The sequence below is a fragment of the Canis aureus genome, chromosome 18 (genome assembly GCF_053574225.1).
Source record: "Canis aureus isolate CA01 chromosome 18, VMU_Caureus_v.1.0, whole genome shotgun sequence".
In the NCBI taxonomy this organism is placed as follows: Eukaryota; Metazoa; Chordata; class Mammalia; order Carnivora; family Canidae; genus Canis; species Canis aureus.
This window is the reverse complement of record NC_135628.1, coordinates 37545713-37561198: the sequence shown is the minus strand read 5'-3', so window position 1 is coordinate 37561198 and position 15486 is coordinate 37545713. Positions and strand designations below refer to the sequence as shown.

Genomic DNA, 15486 nt, shown 5'->3' with positions numbered 1-15486 from the left:
TTGTGCTTTTAAAAACAGTATTTGATGAAGGATATAATGGTAACAGAATGTGATGAACTATTAAATAAATGATGCTGGAATAATGGCTAAGAAAGGGTAGCTAATTTTTCATCTTAAAATGTATTTTAAAATAAATTTGACTATATTCATATACATCTAAAAGAAATTCTAGATAAATATAAAAAATAAAGCATTATAAAGAAAGGAACACAGAAAATATGTAACAGTTCACAAGAGGGTAAGTCACTAATCCAGTGATTTTGCAGAACCAATTGATAATCTTGACTACAGGAAAACAGGAAAACCCTGTTTTCCTTCACAGTGCTTCCTTTGGCTTCTATGCACACACTGTCCTGATTTTTCTCCTACCACTTACTTTGGCTACTGCTTCTCCAATTCCTCTGCAGGATTATCTTCCTCTGGAGACCATTAAATGTTTGAGTTCTTCAGGGCCCATTCCTTCTCTATACTGTCTCCCAAGGTATTTGCATTCATACCCATGGCTCCAATTACAACCTCTGCCCAGGCAACTCAAATTTAACTCTAGCCCAACCATTTTCTTACCTATCAGTATTAGTCAGGATTCCTGAAAGAAATAGGTAACACACTCAAAATGGGTATAGTTAAGGAGATTCTAGTTACAGGAGCACTTCAAAGGGTTTAGGGAAAGCAACGAAGGATGGTGATACAGTATCTCAGGAAGCTATTATTGCCTTAGGCCTAAAGAAACAAGGAGATAGAAATTGTTACCTGATGAGAGACAGAGAGAGAGAGAAAACACACAAGAGAAAAAAGAAATAGGAGGAAGAAGGGCAAGAGAAGAAAGAGGCAATAAAAGGAGGGTTTAGAGGTGAGGAAAGGAGGGAGGAGAGGAAGAGAGAATGCAAGATGTAAATAATAAGGAATAAATACTCTGCTCTCATTTTCTTCCTTCAATTTTCTGTCTGTACCTCCCATTCGCCAAACCCAACTAGAAGCCATGGGAGCCAGGAGCATTGAGCATGTGAAATCCTAATGCATTCCACACAGCTCAGTATCTTTGGACACAGAGAGTAGAGAAGGGTAGAGAGTGGCTCTAGATGAGCATACAGAAGATACCTACCTAATATTCACCTCCTACTTGGCTTCTTCTCTAGGACATCCCATGGGTATTTCAAATGCAACAGGTCCAAAATTGAACTCACAAACTGCCCATTTCACACCTTCACCTCTCCAAAGTCAAACTAACAACAACAAAAACAAACTGGTCCTCTTTCAGCATGCTTTGTGTCATCAAGTGGTATGAAGGTATGGTATGGTACATGGTTTTGTAGCCATGTAGGAATGGAGTGGACTGCGACAAAGGTAGGCACAAACAGATCACTAATATGGCTATTCCATTAGTCAAGGCAGAAGTGATGATAAAATGGAATAAGAAAGTATTGGTAATGGTGGAAGGAAGTAGGTGGATTGAAGCAGACTGGAGATATTTAGAAGACAAAATTCATAGGACTTGATATTGGATGTTGAAGGCAAGGGTAATATGATTGTTAAAGATGACACCTCTAATGATTTCCTGTAGATTTTAGGAAGCAGGAACAACTCCTTATCACAGACTTATTGGCTCTGCATGGTCAGCATCCCCCACCCCTCACTTTCCACCCCCCACTCTTCATCTTCCATCTAGCCCCTCTCGAGATGTGGGCTATACTACATTCTTTCAATCCTTCATATTTTTTGTGCTTGCCCCTGAGCAGGACCTTTGCACCTGCTATTTCCACTGCCTATAACATTCTTACCTGGCTACCCAACTTCTTTATCATTCATAGCTCAATCACCACTTCCCTAGGGAAGCTTCTCCTGATTTTCCTAAGTAGATCTAATCCTATTAAAGTTCTTATATATTTTGTCTTTCCTTTTGCGTGATCTATCCATTATCAGTTCATATTCATGTGTGTGGCTTTTCAGTTAATGTCTAACCTACTCTCAATCCCCCACTAGAATACAAACTCCGTAACAACAGAGACTGTGTCTTTATTGGCTTTTTCGTATAGTCTATTACCTCTCATAGGTTTTGGCATCTTGTAGTTCACATATATACATTCTTGAATGAATGAATGGATAAAAGTAAAAGCAATGGAATATATCACAAAGAAAAACAGTGATGAATTTAATAGACTTAAATTACAATCTTCCGTACATTAAACAAGAGTAAATGATAAGTGAGAAATTAGAGACATATTGATAATATAAGGATTATACCCTCAGTAGAGTTCTTGCCGCACCAAGAATAAAAGCACAACAGGAATCGACAAAATCAAAACAAAACAATCCCATAGAACAGAAAGAGTTAGGACAACTTCTCACTGCAAAAATCAAAACACCAAATCATACTGACCTAAATAATAGAGAAGTGTACTATTTCATGTAGCTAGAAAGACAAGATGGCTTCTCTCAGGATCATAAGTGGATACCCAACTAATACTGGGAGCAACATGCTTTCATATTCACATCTATCAGGAAAAAAAAAAAAAAAAGAGAGACATAGTCGCTTCCCTAGCAATGAAATCCAAGACCTTCTCTTCAGCCTTATTGAGTCAATTTAGGACCATGCTGGATCAAATGTGCTGTCAGAGGAATGCCATGTTCTAATTTTGAGCCATTCACTAACTAGCAAGAGAAATTGGATTGCCATGCTTGGCTTATTTTAATCAGGACCCATTCCTGGCACTGGGGTCAATTCCAGAAACCACACTGGTGTTGAATCAAATATAATGTCCACTAGTACTGGCCACAACTGTGAGAGAGAAACGGTCAACCTTAGGAGTGAGGAAGATACAAAAAAATAAAAATAGCAAAGTATCATTGTTCAACTCCAAAATTTAAAGTTTGCTTTTTAAAAAATTCTATTACTTACTGAAAGTGGGTTATAAATTGACATAACCTTTCTGGAGGGCAATTGGTCAATATACAAAAACATCTCAAACATAATAAGTTTCATAATATATATGTGTGTGTAGAAATAAAGAGGAAACTCAGAAATGTTCTTGTGGTTGTCTCTGGCTGGTACAAATATGGGTGCTTTTTATTTTCTTTTAAATATTTTCCAAATATTATTTAACAACCTAATTTCATTTGCTTAAACACAAAGAACATGAAGTAACCTGTTATTTCAGAACATGGCTAACTTTTTTTTGGTCAGGATTCTGGAAGCTTAAGTACTGGTAGCAAAAGTAGTTTCAGGGATTTGTTTGCTATCTTAAAATGATAGAAAGAAAGTAGCAATTTGTCTAAATCAAAGATCTGAGTTATGGAAGTCTCTGCTTCAGGAGTTCTAGGTGATTAGCCCAATTGGCCTAGAATGCAGGGAAAAAAAAAAAATACAAGGCATAAAATCCTGTCGAAAGATCTGTAGCTACTACTGATTTAGCATAAAGCTTGTCCTTCTAATTCAACCTCTCACTCAACTTTATAGTCCCTTGCCTCTTGATCCTAGTGGGTAAACAGTGAAGGCCACATGCCCAGATTTAGCTTGAATTAATGTCACTTTCATTGAGAAGAGGCTGGACATTTAAGAAAAATATGAGCATAGGAAAACTTCCAAACTCACTTTTAAGTTAAGAGTCTGAACACCTAGGGTAAAGGAATGTATGTTACTGAACTGGGGATTTCCAACAGATATTTAACCCAAGGCGAGGATGTTAACTAACTCCATTTTATTCAGTGATGATGTTCCTTCTCCAGATTTAATTTTATAATTTCCCCCATTTATTCTCAAACTATTTATTCCTTTAATTCTCTTCCTGCCCCTACCATTACCTCTCTGAGTAACCTTGGATAAGTCATTTAACCTCCGCTGTATCTTTTCTGAAAACAGGCCTCTGTCATCGATTTCCCTCTGCCTAAACATTTCTAAATTTCACTGAAGGGAGAGATCAGCAAAATCACTCTATGAATTTAGGATTGCCCTTAAGCTAATGAGAGAATGTTTATTGTATTTTACACAAGTAAAATACAAGTCTCCTTTATGAGACTTAAAAACAGATCTTCCACTTAAATAAATTTAAGGGAATGTGCCAGCAGCAGATCCTACCCTGTCCGTTCCCCCAGCAGTTACAGCCAGCCAGCGGCTCAGCCTGCACCTAAATTGGCCATGAACAGACAAGTGAGGACAGCAGAAAGGCAGGAAATGGGGTTAGGTTGATTTCCATCTATTAGCAGCAGCTTAAACTGGCGTGCTGGGCAGCTCTGTCTCCCATTGGCTACAGCTGCTGAGAGCAGCAGGATGAGGGTTGACCTATATCTGTCGGGTGTAAGTCAAACCCTGAATCTGTAGCAAACTTCAGTGTTCCAGAACGCCAAGTTTAACTTACGCCCAACCACACACAATATTTTTATCAGGAACTGTGATACTCTCCACCTGCGAAGAACTTACATCTGTGGGTCCCCCCTCCCCCCTGCCCCAACAGATTCTTTTGCTTTCTTTCTCACTGCCTCTCCCTCCTGTCATCCTCTTACCATTTTTGTTCTTCTGCTTCTGTGTCATCCTCTGGCTGAGAGGGGTTGTTATGGTCACAGCTGTGCTCCTTCTAGCAATCACAGTGACACCGGCCCTTCCCTGCCTGCCCCAGTTTCCATCTGACCATGTCGTGCCCCTGCCTAGCCACTGTAGCTGTTACCCCAGACTGCCACTGCTTCCAGCCCACATGTGCCCTTCTGGGCCACCAAAAGTTTCAGAATGTGTCAGTTGCTAATGCAACTGCAGCTGTGGACAGAAATATAGTATAAACAACATTCAAAACATGGGTCCTTCGAGTTCCTAAGCGGTAAATGTTACTTACTCATTTTTGAAGGCCAAGTAATTTTTTTCTATTTTTTTTAAATTTTTTCTATTTTTTTTAAATGTTTAGACCCAAAACATGGGTCCTTCGAGTTCCTAAGTGGTAAATGTTACTTACTCATTTTTGAAGGCCAAGTAATTTTTTTCTATTTTTTCTATTTTTTTGAAGGCCAAGTAATTTTTTTCTATTTTTTTTAAATATTTTCAATTATTTGGACATTTCTTTTCCTAGCCTAGGGAATAAACTACTTGAACTTCTCATTTATGCGACTACCATCCAAATGTGGCAAAGCTCCTTTCCCTTTGTCTTGAGTCTCAGTCGGTTGTACGTTGTTTTGGGTCTCAATCAGTAGGCGTAGGTACTTCTGCTCGCTGACGTCACAACGCAAAACTTAACCTAGTCAGTTCTGCCTTCACGCTAAAGCATCAGTAGGCTGCAGGCTTCTATTTAGAATGCAGAAACTGCTCTCTGATACCTATTATTTCTTCACTGAGGCCCTATAGTAACAGAAAAGCAGCCCAGGTGATGGAAAATTATTCTAGCAGCTCAGGTCCCCAAGCACATAAGCCACATCGCAGTAATTTGAGATGGAAAAGACCTATTAAGTCATCCCACTGATCCTCTGAGGGCATGTGGTGGTTTTTCCCCTCTCCAATATGCTGATCTACTTTTTAGTGCCTTTTCCAATTGTAAATGGCAAAAGTGATGGGGCTTCCACACCTCCCGGGGGACAGGGCAGCACAGTCTATAATAGATCTCTCCATTAGGGCATGAGACTTGCTCAGCCGCTTAAATCATCTTTGTTTTGACTTTCATTTCCATCATTCGTCCTCCTGACCCCTTGGACCACACTAAATAATGTCTCTCCATTCCTGCTATGTACATCCTCCAAGTACTTAGGGCTGATGAGCCAGTCCCTGCTAGTTAGAGCGGTGGTCAAGCTGGGAGACTTGTCTCTTTCATCTTCCTCTGAAGGCAGTCCCTCAGGCTTATAAATCATATTTGTTGCTCTTCAGTGAACACCCATCAGTTTCTCAATAATTTGCCTCATTTCTTTGTCATTCACACTGGTCAGGAAATTCCCCTTTGTTTGTCTCTGTTGCCACAAAATAAGACAATGGTAGTAGGATCTCTGCTTACAGAAAACAGACCAGATCCTTTCAGCCACCACGGATCTTCCTACCCCTGGGATACTGGAGTCATCAAGTTCTTATCTTCAACTTTCTTACTTTACTTGGGGTGTGGGACTATGGTGTTCACAGGACTTCGGTGTGTACAGTGATAGGAGGAGTTGATCTGTATTCCAGCCAGCCAGCTTTCCATGTGGCGTATTCAGTTAACGCCCATTAGCTGTTTAAATCATAGCTCACTGCCCATCTCAATTCCCAGTTGGAAGAGCTTCCCCGAATGTCTTCAAGAGAATGTTAACCTCCTCTTTTCCACAAATGATCCCAGATTTACTGATTAAGGAGGGCACATGATGTGACAAGCACTAGGTTTTAGATGCAATTAATAAATAGTTGAACATTACATCTGGGACTAATGATGTGCCAACAACCACATCAGACACCTTTGCTAGAGGGGAAGTTCCTTTACTAGGAAAAGAGATGGGCTAGACCTCTCTACCTTAAACCAGGAAATTCTGGAGTTGGATTTGTAAGGCTAGGGTCAACAGTGTTCAGTCTGTCCCCAACCTCTCCAGTTAAGGTAACCCTCAGTGCTTAAAACACCACATTTAATGAGGCCTTTCCTAACATGCTCAAGACTCACATTTATGCAATCCTAATAGTTATCGTATTTTTTTGCAAACTGTTCTCCTCCAACAACACCAACCTTCTTAATAGTCAACCACCTTGTGAGGAAGGAATCTCTTATTTTACCAGGGAGGAAACTGAGGCTGAGAGGTTCCACTACCCAGCTTCACAAATATTTAATCAATTCTCCTTTCCCTTCTCTTTCATTCCTCCCTCTGAAGTCATTACAAAGAATGCTGCCCTCTGAGCAATAAATGAAGAGGTGCTAACTCTGTGTGGATTCCTTTTTTTAATTTTTTTTTTAATTTTTAATTTTTAATTTTTCTGTGTGGGTTCCTAGTCACCGAATTACTGCCCATCACATGATATTTTTCTGTGACTTAGCTGGCAAAAATACAGTAACCAGACATCATCCACAGTTTGAACGGAGTCCCATGGTTTATCGGTAGGATAATTTGCGTGTTATTCGATGACAGAAAGAGTATATTAAAATTTATAAGAAACAGCCTGCTATTTCTAACAATAATGTAACATTATTAGGGATGAGAAAAAAGTGAGCTTATCTCGTCAAATACCGGTTCAATCCTTAAGAGTATCTGTTTTTCCTGCAAAGCTGATAAAATTACATATACCTAAGATGAGGAAAGAACTGTATGTCAGAAAGTAGTAATAACACAATTTGAGAAAACAAAGAACCTGAATAATGCTGACACTTTTTGAGTAATATAAAAAGCAGAAATATAATTTTCTACCCAATGTGTAGTAAAAGAAGCATGGTGTCCTAGAACTGTGCTAACAGCTAAGCAAAAAAAGATGATTTATTACATCACTTATTTTCAAATATGGCTTATCAATATATTTAACATGGCACAAATTTGGTTATAGTAGGATAAAGACATCTTCTGAAGGAGGTTTATGCTCCAAGGACTGAAGTAGCTTCCAAATAAAACTCTTCAGGTGCTGTATTTTGAAAAATCAAGATTAAGGGCAGCCCTGGTAGCTCAGTGATTTAGCTCCACCTTCAGGGTGTGATCCTGGAGACCTGGGTTCGAGTCCCACGTCGGGCTTCCTGCATAGAGCCTGCTTCTCCCTCTGCCTGGGTCTCTGCCTCATTCTCTCTCTCTCTCTCTCTCTCTCTGTGTCTCTCATGAATAAATAAATAAAATCTTAAAAAAACAAAGAAAAGTCAAGATTAAGAAATTTATCTAAAATTTTTAATTGAATTGCTCTTTCTGTGGCCTGGCTGGAGAAAGCAGGTTGTACATGTATACTTACACTGTCGATGCATAAAATCATGAAGAAGTTGCCATCTCTCAAGTTATAGGGCAGAATTCTTCCTTTTGCATCAGTCTGTGGGCCCTCACTATCTTCTGTGTGACTGTATATTTTTGTTTAAAAACAACAACAACAAAAATCAGTTTACCCATCTTTCTCACTTCCCATCCCCTGGTTCCTGCAACCACCAATCTGTTCTATCTATGAGCTTGGTTTGTTTCAGATTCCACATATATGAGAGGTCATACAGTATTTGTCTTTCTTATTTCATATAGCATAATGCCCTCAGGGACCATCCATGTTACTGCAAATGGCAAGATTTCATTCTTTTTGTTGGCTGAATAATATTCCAATTGCATATATGCAACACAATTTCTGTATCCATCCATTGGTGGACTCTCAGACTGTTTCCACATATTAGCTATTGTACATAATGCTGAAATGAACATGGACATATATATATATCACTTCAAATTAGTGTTGTTTTCTTTAATACCCAGAAGCGGAATTGCTGATTATGTGATAGTTCTATTTTTAATTTTTTGAGGAAACCCCATACTGCTTTCCTTTGTGGCTGCACCCACAACAGTGCATAAGGTTCCCTTTTCTCCACATTCTAACATCTGTTATTGCTTGTCTTTTTGTAATAGGCATTATCAGGTGTGAGGTCATATGTCATTGTGGTTTTGATTTGCACATTCCTGATGATTAGTGGGGTTGAGCATCTTTTCATATACCTGTTGGTTATCTGTAGGTCTTCTCTGAAGAAAATGTCTGTTCAGATCTTCTGCCCATTCTAAACTGGATTTCTTTTTATTGCTATTGACTTGTTTGAAATCTTTGTATATTTTGGATATTAGGCCCTTATCAGATTTATAATTCACAAATACTTTTCCTGTTTGGTAGGTTGCCCTTTCATTTTGTTGATGGTTTCCTTTGCAGTGCAGAAGTTTTTTTAGTTTGATGTAATCCTACTTGTTTATGTTTGCTTTTGTTGCTTTTGCTTTGTGGTATCAGATTAAAAAGAACTCATCACCAAGATCTGTATTAAGGAGATTATCACCTATATTTTCTTATAGTTTTATGGTTTCAAGTCTTATGTTCAAGTCTTTAATCCATTTTGAGCTCATTTTTGTGTACGGTGTACAGATTCCACATAATAGTGGAATAGTGGTCCAGTTTCATGCTTTTGCATGTGGCTGTCTAGTTTGCCCAACATCATTTATTAAAGAGACTGCCCTTTTCCTATTGTATGTTCTTCGCTCCTTTGTTATAAAGTAATTGACTATATATGCATGGGTTTATTTCTGGGCAATCTGTTCTGTTCTATTGAGTGATGTGTCTGTTTTTATGCCAATACCATACTGTTTAAATTATTCAGCTTTGTTCTCCTTTCTTGATTGCTTCAGCTACTTGGGGTTTTTGGTAGTTCCACAGAAATTTTAGAGTTGTTCCTTCTATTTCTGTGAAAAATGCCATTGGAATTTTGATAGAGATTGTATTGGATCTGTAGATTGCTTTTGGTAGTATGGACATATTAACAATGCTAATTCTTCTACTACATGAGCATGGTATATTCTTCCATTTATTTGTGTTTCCTTCTATCTCTTTAGTCAATGTCTTATATAGTTTCAGTGTATTGGTCTTTTTTCCTTGTTAAATTTATTCCTAAGTATTTTATTTTTTTCTGATGTAGTCGTAAATGGGATTGTTTCCTTAAATTCTCTTCTTGATACTTTACTATTAGTGTGAAGAAACACAGCAGATTTTTGCAAATTCATTTTTGTATCGTGCAACTTTACTGAATTGTTTATTCCAGCAGTGTTTTGATGGACTTTTTAAAGGGTTTTCTATATATAGTATCAAGTCATCTGCAAATAGTGTCAGTTTTACTTCTTCCTTTTCTTTAATTTCTTTTTCTTGCCATTTAATTGTTCTGGACTTCTAATACTGTGTTGAATAAAAGTGGTGAGAGTTGAATCCTTCTCTTATTCCTAATCTTAGAGGAAAAGCTTTCAGCTTTTTACCATTATGAGTTTAGTTATGGGCTTGTCATATATGGCCTTTTTATGTTGAGGTATGATCCTTCTATATCTGTTTTGTTGAAAGTTTTTATCATTAAAAAATGTTGAATGTTGTCAAATGCTTTTTTAAAAATATTTACTTATTTGAGAGAGAGAATGTTGTGGGGGGCAGGGGTCAGAGGGAAATGGAGAGAGAATCTTAAGCAGACTCTGCAGTTAGTATGGAGCCCAAAATGGAGTTCAATTACACAACCCTGAGATCATGACCTGAGGCAAAACTAAGAGTCCAACACTTAACTAACTGCACCACCCAGGCATCTGTCAAATGCCTCTTTTTTTTTTTTTTGTATCTAATGAGATATTCATGTCATTTTAATCCTTCACTTTGTCAATGTGGCTTATTACATTGATTTGCAGATGTTGAACTATCCTTGCATCCCTGGAATAAATCCTATTTGATCATGGTGTAGGATCTTTTTAATGTATTGTTGAATTCAGTTTGCTAATATTTTGTTGAGGATTTTCACATCTAAATTCATCAAGGACATTGGCTTATGTGTTTGTGTGTGTGTGGCATCCTTGTCTGGCTTTAGTATCAGGGTAATGTTGGCCTTGTAAAGTGTGTTTGGAAGAGTTCTTACCACTCTTCTATTTTTTGGAAGAGTTGGAGAAGAATTGGTATTAATTCCTCTTTGAGTGTTTAGTAGAATCCACCAGTGAAACTATTTACTCCTGGACTTTTGTTTGTTGGAATTTGATTACTAATTCAATCTCATTACTAGTAATTGGTCTGTGTTCAGATCTTTGGTTTTTGTCATTATTTAGTCTTGGTAGGTTGTACATTTCTAAAAGTTTATCCATTTATTCTAGGTTGCCCAATCCATTTATTCTAGGTTGGCATAAAATTGTTTATAGTCTCTTACAGTCCTTTCTGCTTCTGTGGCAATAATTACAGCATCTCCTCTTTCATTTCTCTGATTTTTATTCGAGTCATCTTTTTTTTTTTTCATGGTGAATTACTAACTTGGACTTTGTGACTGGACTGGATGGCGCCTGTAACTTTTTTGGATGAAATTATTCAGCAAATGTATCCTTGAAAATGCACCCTTGAAGATTTCAGCTGTACTTTAGAGTATCCATTGTTTAATTATAAAAAAGAAAAAACTTTACTGCTTAAAAAAACCACTACAAATACACTTACTGTGGCAAAGTTTAAAGATATTGATAAGGGGAAATAAGGAGAGTTTTCATTCAAAAGTAACCACTTTTGGGGATCCCTGTGTGGCTCAGTGGTTTGGCGCCTGCCTTCGGGCAGGGCGTGATCCTGGAGTCACGGGATCGAGTCCCACATCGGGCTTCCTGCATGGAGCCTGCTTCTCCTCTGTCTGTGTCTCTGCCTCTCTCTCTCTCTCTCTCTCTCTCTCTCTCTTTCTCTCTCTATGTGTGTCTCTCATGAATAAATAAATAAAATCTTAAAAAAAAAAAAAAGTAACCACTTTTACAGGCCCGCTAACAGCCTTATTTACATCTCTATACCTCTTTTTTTTTTTTTTTTTTAAACAGTGAATTGTTGGCTTTAATCTTCAATAATACTGACCGCTCACTTTATTCCCTTAAGATCTAGGGAACATTTATGGAAGAACTGATGCTATTTTAAGATCCTCTAAAGAGGAAGGGGAAAAAAAGATGATCTAAATAGGGTGACAAAAATGCTTTAAAGATTTTAAAAACACACTTACTTTCTATGAGTCTTATGAGGTTCTAAATCTTTTAGAAGTAGAAGACATCTTCCATAGTCAAATTTTGGATAAAAACCTAGAAAACATATCATACCTACTATTCTGCTCAGTATTAGTATTAATCTTTCTCATGGGTTCTAGCATACCAGAGATCTCTAACATCACCAGTGTTTTCATTAGGCTCATTTTCTTTGCTCACTTACCTCCTCCTGACCATGTGTATCATCTTTGCTCCCAGGCACAGGCCTTCTCTGGAGCATTTCTTCAGCAATTTCCAGATTACTCTTAAAATAAGTCATAAATACTAACACATCTTTGAGATCCTTATGACTCTAGACAGAGTTTTGCATTTTAAACTATACTGAAAACTAACTTCATCAGATATAAGACACCATTCACTGTAAGTTGTATCACTATTTGTGGTCCTAAGAAGAAAGATGCTGCCAATTAAATTATGGCACGCCATTGTTTCAAATTCTATGTACAATTAAAAAAGGTTAAAATGGGAAAAAGTAGTTTATAACAAATGAACTATAGCATTTACTTAACACCTACACATTGCATAGAGAATATTCAGTCACATAGCATGAACAGATTTTTAGCACACACTACACATTAGGTTATGTACAGAGAAGTTTAAATTAGAATAGACATTTTTGACATTTAATTCATTTATTTATATTTGGATTGAAATCAAAGCAAAATGTTAAAATATGAACATTTATGTTTCTATAGAGAATATTCCTTTTTCAGACTTGACTTTACAGTCTCAGAGTGAGAGCAGAGGCTATTCATGTGATGTTGAATCTCCTTAGCTCTTTGTAATTTGTCCTGAGAGACAACAGAATTTTAAGTTCGACCACTTCAAGAAGCATGCATGACTTCTTTCATCTTTAAGATTCCAGTTAGTCACTTAATTTAATCCTTAAAAATCCATTAGGCTTGGAAAATGCAGATTTATTCCAATTTATGTTTATTATATCTTCTGTTTGGCCAGTTTAATTACCAGACTTTACAGTTGTAAAAAGGAAGACTCAGGCCACTTAACTGATTTGTCCCTCAGCATGTAAATGGGTTCTTTCCTGTCCAGGGAAGTCTGTCCAACACAAAGTTCAATAGTTTTCACACTTTAATTTTACTGATTCAAACATTTTTTTCAGTTGCTTGAGATATTCTCTTCTGAAATGAAAATTCATATTTCTGTCACCTTTTTAATTATTCTGTCCCATGTTGGCAGATGCTGCCTTGTATCCAAATCCAGTAATATAGTTTCCCCTGGGGGAGAGAAAGACACATGCCCTATTTGTCCAAAAGAGTAATTTGCTATCCAGAATATAAATGTAGAGCTCCTACTCAGTAAAATATGAATTAGCCCTGAGGGGGAAGAGTAAGGGAACAACTAACTTTTCATAAGCTCCCATCGTTTTTCCTTTGAATTTTTACCTTATTCTCATTTTCTTGCTTTAAGATAGATTTTATTTATTTATTTATGAGAGACACAGAGAGGGAGGCAGAGACATACACAGAGAGAGAAGCAGACTCCCTGTGGAGAGCCCAGTGTGGGACTCTCTGTCCCTGGACCTGAGGATCAGCCATGAGCCAAAGAGAGACGACGCTCAACCGCAGAGCCACCCAGGTGTCCCAAGATAGATGGTCTTTAAAGCACATGATAGAAACAGAAAGAAACATAAAAATGCTTAAAATGTAAAACTTTGATGAAGTTAAAAAATCACACTGGGAATATACAGGGAAATAAAAAAAATCTGTGATCTTTGGTGGAACTAATTTACCTTACTCTGTACTGAGTAGTGATGGTATTTTGAACCCCTTCAGGCTCCTCACCCTCTCTCTCCTTTTCCTGCCTCCTGGAGCCAAAACTAAACCGGTTAACTGGAAAACAAGCTAGATGAGGCTGAGCAAGGATTGACATGTATCACCTAGGGCAAACTTTCCCCTCCAAAAGCAGAAGCAGCCTCAATCTGTAGGGAAGGTAGACCCAAGAAGGCATTAATTAACCAAGGTAGTGGAGGGAGTCATACAAGGGATTTGAGAGAAGATGGTCAGAGAATGAGGGCTGAGTTAGTCTGTGATGGTATTTTAGAAATGGTTGCATTTGGCAAAAGACATCCACATTCTCCAAATAACAAAAACATTTGCATCCAAGTCATCTGGATATTTTTGCTCCCCTATGTAAATACTTCTGGTGGTATTTACAAATAAATACTTCAATCAGTGTGGGAGACAAGTCTAATTGTTTAAAATTCCACTTTATTTCTTTATCACTTCATATCAGTTATAACTGTAGCATCTTTCACTTAAGAGGTTACTGAGGTTTTTATTCTTAATCTTGAAATGTGATGCCAGACCAGGCCATATTATTTTGTAATCACTGGGTTAATGTCTCTCTACAAATCTAACTTCTACTAAAATGATTTCCCTTAAAAAATGTGGGATATTTAACCATTCCAATTTTGCCTAATGAAGATGACTAAAATACATTTAAACAAGTGTGTGCCGCTGCTATAGAATGAATGTGTTCCCTCAAAATTCATATACTGAAATCCTAACTTCCAATGTGATGTTATTCAGAAGCAGGGCCTTTCCAACAGACACATGAAAAAATGTTCGATATCACTTGGCATCTGGGAAATACAAACCAAAACCACAATGAGATACTACTTCACACCTGTCAGAATGGCTAAAATGAACAAATCAGGAAAAAACAAATATTGGCAAGAATATGGAGAAAGGGGAACTCTCTTACACTGTTGGTAGAAATGTAAGCTAGTATGGCCGCTCTGGAAAACAGTATGGAGGAAATTCCTCAAAAAGTTAAAAATAGAGCTACCCTATGATCCAGCAATTGCACTATTGTGTATTTATCCAAAGAATACAAATAATTGTGATCTAAAGGGGCACCTGTACCCCAATGCTTATAGCAGCAATATCCACAATACCCAAACTATGGAAAGAGCCCAGACATCCATTAACAGATGAATGGATAAAGGAGAAGTAGGATACAAATACATATACATATACATATACATATACATATACATATATATATACACACACACACACTTATATACATATATATATATGCACTCACAATGGGAATATTACTCGATTACTCGGCCATCAAAAAAGATGAAGTCTTAGCATTTGCAATGATGTGGATGGAACTGGAGAGTATTATGCTAAGTGAAATAAGTCAATCATAAAGATATCATATGGTTTCACTCATATGTGAAATTAAAAACAAAACAAAGGATCATAGGGGAAGAGAAGGAAAAATAAAATAAGTTGAAATCAGAGAGGGAGGCAAACCATCAGAGACTCTTAACCACAGGAAACAAACTGAGGGTTGCTAGAGGTGGGTAGGGGGATAGGCTAACGGGATGATGGGCATTAAGGAGGGCATGTGATGTGATAAGCACTGGGTGTTATATGCAACTGATGAATCATTGAACTCTACATCCAAAACTAATGATATACTGTTAATTAATTGGATTTAAATAAGATATAAAAAAAAAAGAAGCAGGGCCTTTGAAGGTGATTAGGTTATGAGGGTGGAGCTCTCTTAAGTATGCTTACTACCCTTATGAAAGGGACTCCAGAGAGCTCTTTTGCCCCTTCCCCCACATGAAGACACAGTGAGAAGATAGCTTTCTATGAACCAGGAAGCAGATCCTCACCAGATTTTAGACTTCCCAACCTATGGAAGTGTGAGAGAACAATAATAAATGGAGTCTTTGGTGTTTTTGTATATGGCATTTTTGTTATGGCAGTTTGAACAAAGACAGTCTCCAAATGGATGATAGCATTTTCAAAGAAGAATTTTACAGGTATTTTTTGTTTGTATTTATATAGTATA

General features: G+C 37.4%; 1 long non-coding RNA gene across 6 annotated transcripts in view; it reads right to left on the bottom strand.

Annotated features, from left to right (window-relative positions):
- LOC144288853 (uncharacterized) overlaps positions 1 to 15486 on the bottom strand; it is a 104281-nt gene that overhangs the window by 66859 nt on the left and 21936 nt on the right. The window contains exon 1 of one of the 6 annotated variants that reach the window (XR_013356863.1): positions 4821 to 4865. The exons of 4 other annotated variants lie outside the window; for them this stretch is intronic. This is a non-coding gene — a long non-coding RNA (uncharacterized LOC144288853). Of the gene's footprint in view, positions 1 to 4497; positions 4797 to 4820; positions 4866 to 15486 lie in introns of those variants that run through there. One more of the 6 variants, XR_013356862.1, reaches the window with a different exon arrangement.